A 9,015-nucleotide genomic window follows, 5' to 3' on the forward strand; every position below is an offset into this window, starting at 1 on the left:
TCTACACCCAGTGTTGGCGCTTCTTGAACTCACAACCCTGAGGTCAAGAGTCACGTGCTCCACCGATGGAGACCACCAGGCGCCCCCAGGTCATTTATTGACTTAAAAAGATCGGTGGTCTTTTTTTGTTGTTGTATTTTGAGAGCGAGAGCGTTCAAGTGTGGGGGAGGGGCAGAGAGAGAGGGAGAGACAGAAACCCAGGCAGGCTCCATGCAAGGAGGCTGCTGGGGGAGCTTGATCTCATGACCCTGGGATCATGACCTGAGCTGAAATCAAGAATTAGATGCTCAGTTGATGTATTTCTTAATCCCTACTGCTTTCTTGGTCTGTCTGCATTTTGAGTACGGCTGTAAGGGGCACGTCCAGTGGGCCCACTAGAGAGTCACCAGCTGAGTGCACATGTGTGACATGTCCACAGGAACAATGGGGAGGCATCCCTGCCCCCTGAGGCCAGGCCCACCGACACTTTGCCCTTAGTGGCTTCAGGCCCCTTGGGCCCCCCTCTCCTGCTGAGATTCATCCGCATCGTGACACGGGATCGTAGGTGGTTCGTTCTCCTTGCTACGTGCTGCGCCCACGTGTGAAGATACCACGGCACATCCGTTCCGTCGGGGGCCTTTTGACTAGTTCGCGTACCGGCCACGATGAACGTTGTGGTCCTTGTCTCTGGGAACGTGCCAACGTTTCTGTTAGATGTGTACTCAGGACTGCTGGCCCGTGGTTTCCCCTCTGTTCCGTTTAGATGGTGCTGTCGGCCTGGCGTTGTTCATGCAACCCTCCCGCTGCACACCGGAACATTCGGTGCCTCCTCCAGACTCGGCGTTTCGGTTGTGATGACGTTTACTTTCACAAAGGCAAGTTACGGGCTGGTGTGCAGCCGCTGAGAAAGCCGCCCACCCAGGGTCCAGACTTCCATTTGATCTTTTTCTCGGCAAGGTCACCTTAAAGGAACAGCTGGATCAGCCACTGTGGGGGCGGCCAGCTGCCGGGGGGTGAGGGCAGCCGAGCAGCTTGTGAAGAGGGCGACCTGCCGAGGAGCTGAGGCCTCTTGCCGATAAACAGCACCGGCTGGCCGTTCCGGAAGGGCTCCCCCCTGACACTGATGTAGGGCACTGTCGAGTTTTCCTACAGCAGCAGTGCCTGAAGCCTTACGTGTTGACACGCAGTTTTTCTAATTTCCCTTGTGATTTTTGTTTTGATCCTGGTTATTTGGAAGTGTGGTGTAATTTTCAAACGTTTGCTTTTTTTTTCCTAGATTTTTTTTTCGTCGTTGTTACGGATTTCTTGTTTTAATTCCCTGTGGTCTCAGAGTATACTTTGACTTCCTTCCTTTTAGATTCCTCGAGGCTGGTATGTCGCCGCACTTGACCGGAACATGTGTTCTTGTAGTTCTTGTGGCAGCTGGAGACCACTCTGTTAATGGTGCTCAGACCCAGCTGGCGACGGTTCTGGTCGTCCTCAGCGGGAAGAACACTGTGTACTTGTGTTGATTCTGAAGTCAGTATTGTCTTCCTAATTTTTTATTCTTTTTGAATGTTTATTTTTGAGAGAGAGAAAACACGCACATGAGCAGGGGAGGGGCAGAGAGAGAGGGAGAAAGAGGGTCTCAAGCAGGCTCTGAAGTCAATGCAGAGCCCGAAGCGGGGCTCACCCCGCGGACCGTGAGATCATGATCTGAGCCAAAATCAAGAGTCAGACACTCAACCAACAGCCACCCATGCGCCCCTGAAATCAGCATTTATTTAAATGAATTTATAATTTTTTTTTAATGTTTGTTTTTGAGAGAGAGAGAGAGAGAGGGCGCTCGTGAGCAGGGGAGGGAGGGAGACACAGAATCCGAAGCAGGCTCCAGGCAACAAGCTGACAGGAACAGAGCCTGACACGAGGCTCAAACTCACAGACCGTGAGATTATGACCTGAACCCAAGTCACATGCTTAACCGACTGAGCCACCAAGGTGCCCCTGAAATCAGTATTTTGTTTTATTTTACTTTATTATTATTGTTTTTAAACGTGTGTTTATTTTTGAGAGAGACAGAATGGGAGTAGGTTAGGGGCAGAGAGAGAGGGAGACACAGAATCGGAAGCAGGCTCCAGGCTCCCAGCTGTCAGCCCAGAGCCCGACGCGGGGCTCGAACTCACGGACTGTGAGATCGTGACCTGAGCCGAAGTCGGACGCTTAACCGACTGCGCCACCCAGGCGCCCCGATATTAAATACAAGCGTGGGCTTGCCTGATTTTTTGTTGTCCTGGTTTTTGCCTCACATTTTTAACAACTGTGACATTAGGTGCATCTACAGTGAGGATGTGATGTGATGTCTGTCGTCTTGGTGAATCAGTGACCTGTTCCTGATCATGAGATGTCCCTTTTCATCCCTAGGTCTGTCTTTGTTCTCAGGTGTGGTTGATCACTGCTGACACAGACGCGTGTTTTTTCACAAGTGTTAGCGGGACCTCTTGCACACCCCTTTGCGTTTCGCAGACGCGTGGATTTATATTTAAAGGGGGTTTGTTGGCGCATCTGGCTGGCTCAGTTGGTAAAGCGTGTGACTCCTGATCTCGGGGTTGTGACTTCGGGCCTTGCGTTGGGTGTAGAAATTACTTAAAAATCAAGATCTTAAAAAAAAAAAAGTGGGTTTGTTGCAGACATGTTTTTATGTCCAAAATACCGGATGTCAGTGGAAATACAATTTGAGCCACGTAAGTAATTTAGAAATTTCCGGTAAGTCACTTTGAAAGGTTTCTAAAAAGCAGGTGAAGTTAATTTTGAGAATGTAGTTTATTTCACCCAATTCAGCAAAAATTTCACCGTGTGGTCTGTATAATTGCTCCTGAACCGTGTTACTTTCTGCTCTAGTCCTGCTTTAATCCTAACTTGAGAAATCGGGGTACAGTTCACTCTCTAGCTCGTGTGGTGCCCCCGGGGGACATAGGTCGTTTCTGTCAGTTTACCTTCAGTGCCGTGGGGCGTCTTGTGGCTCCTTTTCTGCCTGTCCCACGCGTCTTGTTCCCTGCTGTCTCTCTCCCGCTTCCTGTGGGATGAATTGAATAGTTGTTTAACATCCCATTTTGTTCTGCTCTTGGGTTTGTTAGTTAACTGCAGATCTTTTCTCTTGTTTAGTGATGAGTGTTTGCATATGCAGTTCCCCGTGTCACGCTGCCTGCCTTTGGATGCACTCTGCTCGGCCTGCTGGGCTCCCCTAGGAGGTGACCTCAGTCAGGCCTGCTGAAAGCCAGCGCGGCCCAGCCAGCCGAGCCGCCTGCGTCCAGGGACTTGCTGGGTGGGGGAGGGGGGTGCTGCCTAGACAGGTGGCAGGCAGGGGCCTCCCCTGCCCGAGCCAGCACAGACTGTGCCTCAGGTGGTTTGGGCCTGTGCAGGTGCAGGGTGCAGCATCCCTGCTGTGCTCTGGACATGGTGGGGGGGGGGTGCTGTCATGTGAGGCCGTGGGGAGGGGGGTGCCCAGTGAGAGCGCTGGGCCAGTAGTCACACATTTATCTAGTTCATTTATGTTTGAAACCTGCAGTACCTTGTGATTATTTATGCTACATACCTGTCCTGTCTCCATACAGCAGGCGCTCTGGCATGGGGCTTCTTAGGTTGAAATCATTAAAATTAAGAATTAGAATTCAGTTTGTCAGTCACACTGGTCATGTCCCTGGTGCTCAGGGTCCCCCATGTTGGGCAGCCCAGGGCGAGAATGTTTCTGCCGTGGCAGGAAGTTCTGTAGGACAGCAGTGTTTAGAATCCCCTGCCTTCTCAAGAGACTGAAAATGAGAAAATTTGGTTTTTCCTACACGTTGGCCATTTCCTTTGTGTAGCTCCAGATTTCCGTGGAGTAGAATTTTTCTTGGGAGCGTCTTGCGACATTTCACATTACCGTAGGTCACCTGGTGAAGAGTCCTTCTAAAAAAAAGAATCTGTATCTCCCCTCGATTTTAAACACCTTTTTATTTTGAGATAATGGTACATTAACACGCATTTGTCAGATTACTACCAGCAGGTCCCATATTCTTCCCCTGCTTTCCGCAGGGGTGACTTACTGGGAAATTACAGCAGAGTATCAACCAGGAAGTTGACGTGTATACAGTCTCTCGTTCTTACTCACGCGTCCTGGGTTTTACACGCGCTCGTTTGTGTGTGGTGTGAGTTCTGTGTGATGTTTTCACACGTAAGGATTCGTGTGAACACTGTCCTCCAGGTACAGATGCTTCTAGCACGTGGATCCCTCGTGCTCGCCACCCTCCCGGCCTGCTGGCCTGCTCAGACCTGTCCTCCGTGTCTGTAGCCGGCTCGTTTCAAGAATTCGTTATAGATGGGGGCGCCCAGGTGGCCCAGTTGGTTAAGTGTCCAACTTTGGCTCAGGTCACGATCTCGCGGTTCAAGAGTTTGAGCCCCGCGTCAGGGTCTGTGCTGACAGCTCGGAGCCTGGAGCCTGCTTCGGATGCTGCTACTCCCTCTCTGTCTGCCCCTCCCCTGCTCACACTCTGTCTCTGTCTCTCAAAAATAAATATTAAAAAAAAAAACTTGATATAGATGAGACCACACAGCGTGTAAGCTTTTGAGATTGGCTTTTTCCTTCAGTCTAGTCCACTGAAGATCATGCAGGTTGTCGATTTTATCAATAGCGTACTCTCTCTTTTCTTAAATGTTTATTTTTGAGCGAAAGAGAGACAGAGTGTTCGGGGAGGAGCAGAGAGAGGGAGACACAGAATCTGCAGCAGGCTCTGAGCTGTCAGCGCAGAGCCTGACACAGGGCTCGAACTCAGGAGCCAGGACCTATCATGACCTGAGCTGAAGTCGGATGCTCAGCCGACAGCCCGCTACGCACCCCCTGCCCTCAGCGCCCCGGTAATGTACTCTTTCTTATTGACAGATTAGCACTGCGCTGTGTGGATGGATGGACCCTTTTGTTGTTCTGGCTCCTGGGCTGCGTGCCTGACCGTGGCCCGTGGGTATGGGTTGCTTCCTGTTTTGACTATAGTCCTTAAAGCTGCTGTAATATTTGTGTATAGGAGTGTGTGTGTGTGTGTGTGTGTGTGTGAGAGAGAATATGTTTTCCTTTCACTGGGATAAAGCCCAAGAGTGCAACTGAGGGGTTGTACAAACCACACGTGTAGTTTTGTGAGAAAGTGCCACACCGGTTCCCCGAGTGGCCACCCCATTTTATGTCCCTACCACCAGTGTGTGGCTGACCCAGATTTTCTGTGGCTTCACCAGCATTTGGTGATGTCACTTTTTTTTTTTTAATGTTAGAGAGAGAGAGGGAGGGGCAGGGAGAGAACCCCAAGCAGGCTCCGTGCTGTCGGCACGGAGCCCGATGCAGGGCTCAAACCCACGAACTGCGAGATCGTGACGAGAGCTGAAGTGGGATGCTCGCCCGACGGAGCCGCCCAGGGGCCCCGTGATTGTAGCTGGTGGATAGGTAGGTGCGTGTGCTCCCTCGTTGTTGGAAAACGCATTTCCCTGATGGCACCGATGGCCGCCGTGTCTGGACCAGCTTGTGTGGCCTCTGTGCGTCCTCAGCGATGCCTGTTCATGTCTGATGGCCTGTTGGAGTGGGATCGGGTTTTACTGTTGAGTGTTGAGAGTCCGTCAGCGCGGTTCTTTGCCAGAAGTGGGGTCTGCAAACCTCTTCTGGCGTCTGATTCGTCTCTCGGCCTCTTCATGCCTGGTCTTCAGAGCAAACATCGTTCAGTTTGGCGGGATCCAGTGTGTCGGTTGTTCCTGTGGTGGATGGTGCTTCTGGCCTCGAGTCTCCGAACTCTGCCGAGCCTCCGAGCCTCAAAGTTTTCTCCCATGAGTCTCCCAGAAGCCTCATGGTTGCACGTTTTACACGTAAGTCCCTGACCCGTTAAGAGTTCGGGACGTCCACCCGCCCGGCACTGTGTATCGGGAAGGCTTCTCCGTCGAACCGCTCTCGTGGCCTTCGTTCTGGACAGATACGTTTTCCTGGGTGTGGTTCCAGGTGGACGGTTTTAAAAAATGTCATTTCGTCGGCAGTGTTTTCCTGCCTGTCTCCTGGCCTGCCGAGCGCGGCGGCAGTCTGTTCCCTCTGTGCCAGTTACCGACGCATTGCCTCTCCAGGCCCACGCGTCCCCCGTCACCCGGCTTCGTGACCCTGTGGCTTGACTCTCCGCTCCTTTCTTGTGGCTTGGAACGGTGGCATCCTTGTCAGTACAGAGCTGGGGGTTCTCTGCGGGAGGGCGGGTCTTTCCGGGCTCCCGTGGTGCCTGCCTGCCGGAGCCCGGGGGTGCTCCGTGACACCTGCCAGCGGGTGGCTTCCCAGGGGGTCTGCACGGCACCCCAGTGGGAGGCTCCCCGGCACGGGTCCTGGTGCCCTCCAGCCCCCAGCGAGTCTGTCTCCCGGTGCCCCGGCGGACGGCATCCCAGTGAGTCCTGGGGTCCCCTGGCGGGGAAGCCTCCTGCTCTCCGGCACTGGCCTCCGGACCTCAGCAAACCACGAGCCGGTGCCTCCCGGCCACACGTTCAGACGAGCTTCGGGTCGCAGCCTTGGTGGGGCGCTACGACTCCGACCGGGGTCCGCGCGTCCACGGCCTCCAGCTTTGTTCCTTTGTGGAGCCTCCATCACGATCCCGGAGGTGGCGGCTGCTTCCGGACCTCACGTCCCTCTCTTTGGAGTCTTGTTTTCACCCCAGTGGACAGCTGTTCCTGTTCAAGAAGTCTTTGGATTTTCTCTTTTCCGTGTTATTTGCGTGGTTTCCATCTCTTCACTAATACACATTTTTTTTTCCTACGTAAATGAAAATGCATTTTTTCCCCTGCTACTATTAAGATTTTCATCTTCATCATTGCTTTTCTGTGATTTGATTATGCTTACCTTTGGGGGGTGTGTCTGTGTGTGTTTACATGTCCTGTTTGCAGCTTGTTGACTTTCTCCGACCTGTGGATTTGCAGTTTTCCTGAAATTTTTCCGGCTATTCTTTTTCCAGTATCTTCCTTTCCCCGCCTTGTGCCTTCCTCAGGTTTGATTCTCGTGTTCTGGGCTGTTTGGTGTGGACGCCCCGGGCGTGAGCCTCTGCTCCTGCACATCAGGCTGTCTCCTGTTTGTGCCCTGTCTCAGGCGCGTTCTGTTTCTATGCCTGATCTCTTCTTCTGTGGCGTCTCAGCTGCGGTTTATTTATTTATTTATTTTTAAATTTTTATTTAGTTATTTTGAGAGAGAGAGAGAGCGCGTGAGCAAGGGAGGGGCAGAGAGAGAGAGAATCCCAAGCAGGTTCTGCATCGTCAGCACAGAGCCCGACATGGGGATTAAACCACGAACCAGGAGATCATGACCTGAGCTGAAGTGAAGAGCCAGACGCTTAACTGACTGAGCCACTTGGGCACCCCTAAGATTTCCATTTTGCTTCTAATCCTTCTCGTTAAAAAAAAAAAAAAAATCCTTGCACACGTGCAGCCCATGTGGAATAATTGTTTTCCTTTTCTGCCCACACCATCTTGTCTGTCAGTTCGGGTCTGCTTCTGTTGAGTGTTTTATCTTCTGCTTCTGGCACGCATTCTGCAGTGACTGAGAACGTCTACAAAGTGTCTGATTGGCCGCCTGATACGTGGCATGTCCGTGCTGGGTGCTGAGCTCTAGGACATTCCTTTAGAGGATGGCTCACTCGTTCCGGCAGGCAGGCGGGCTCCTTAGGGTGGGTCTGGAGGGTCCCCCCTCTGAGGCGTCGTCCTCCTGGTGTCTTTGTTGGACACCCTGCGAGTGGAGTGAAGTCCCCGCACTGGCCTGGGGACGTGTGTGATTTCTGGGTCTGGGGGTGGTTCTTCATCAAAACTCACTCCCGCTGGCCTTGCGGGGCTGCAGCCACACGTGAGGGAGGACCCCTTTCTCAGCCGCTGTGTTCCAGGTCCGGCCTCCACCTCGGTTGGGGGGGTCGTTGGGCGGTGGGTGCTTACTTCCGGGGACTGACTTTCGGGTGCGGATCCTCGAGCGTGCAGCCTTTTAGGGGACCGCTGACCCCATGCTCTTCTAGTTGGTTATGACGGGAGGGCAAGTCGGGGCCACCGTGCTCCCTGTGGTTGGAGGCAGGGGTCTTTACTGCAGTTTTCATTTTCGTGTGTCCTGTGGTGGGTGAGGTGTGGACAATCTTTGTCCGCCGCTCTTCAGTGTATTTTGGGGGGAGAGTGGAGGACTGATGGTGACCGTTCTAGCCCTTCGTCTGTTACAGGAATCGCAAAGTTCTTCCAGTTTGACTTTTTGGCTTTTTGAGTGTTTGCTTTTAAGTGTAGATTATGTAGCCACATTTATCCATCTTTTTGTTTATGATTTCTGGGGGGGGGGGGTCTCTTGCACTCTGTGCACCTTGGAAGGTCTGCAGGAAGGGGAGACTGCAGGGAACCAACACCCCGCCGCCGTGTGGGCACGGGAGGCTGGCGGGAGGCACACGTGTACAAAGACTGACCTCCGCGTCAGAACCTGTTCGGTTTTTTCCCCCCCAAGCCTGGCTTTTTACTGTGAAATGGGAGCAAAGTGGCACTTTCTAGGATTCTCGGTGGGGTTTGCCAGTTTTCGAAGCAGAAAATTGCAAGGCCTACATTTGGTTGTTACGCTTTGCTGATTCCAATTTCGTGACAAAGAAATGAAAAAACTAGCATAACAAAGCTATTTTCGTGGCTCCTCTGGGTTTTGTATTTTTGTTGGCTTGCCAGGAGAGGGAAGATGGGGGCGGGGGGCGGTGGAGAGCCTGCCAGAGGTCCCGGCTTGTCTGGAGGGGCAGGGACCTGCCCCCACGTGTCCTGTCGGGTGGCTCGTGTAGGTCAGCGTGAGCAGGGGTGATGGCGACAGGGAGGATGAGCTCCTGTGAGCCTACAGTCAGCGCCTGTCATCTCACACGTGTGTTCTCTGGGGGCTGGCGTACGGGCCCCTGGCTGGCCGGGGAAACGAGCGGAGCGTGGGGCCTCCGCTCCTTCTACGAGATACTCTCGTGAAAGAGAATGAAGTGGTTTTTAGGACCAGTGCAAAGTGCTGCTTCACACTCTGGGCGCAAGAGGCTTGTT

Source organism: Leopardus geoffroyi, chromosome C2, assembly GCF_018350155.1.
Source record: "Leopardus geoffroyi isolate Oge1 chromosome C2, O.geoffroyi_Oge1_pat1.0, whole genome shotgun sequence".
In the NCBI taxonomy this organism is placed as follows: Eukaryota; Metazoa; Chordata; class Mammalia; order Carnivora; family Felidae; genus Leopardus; species Leopardus geoffroyi.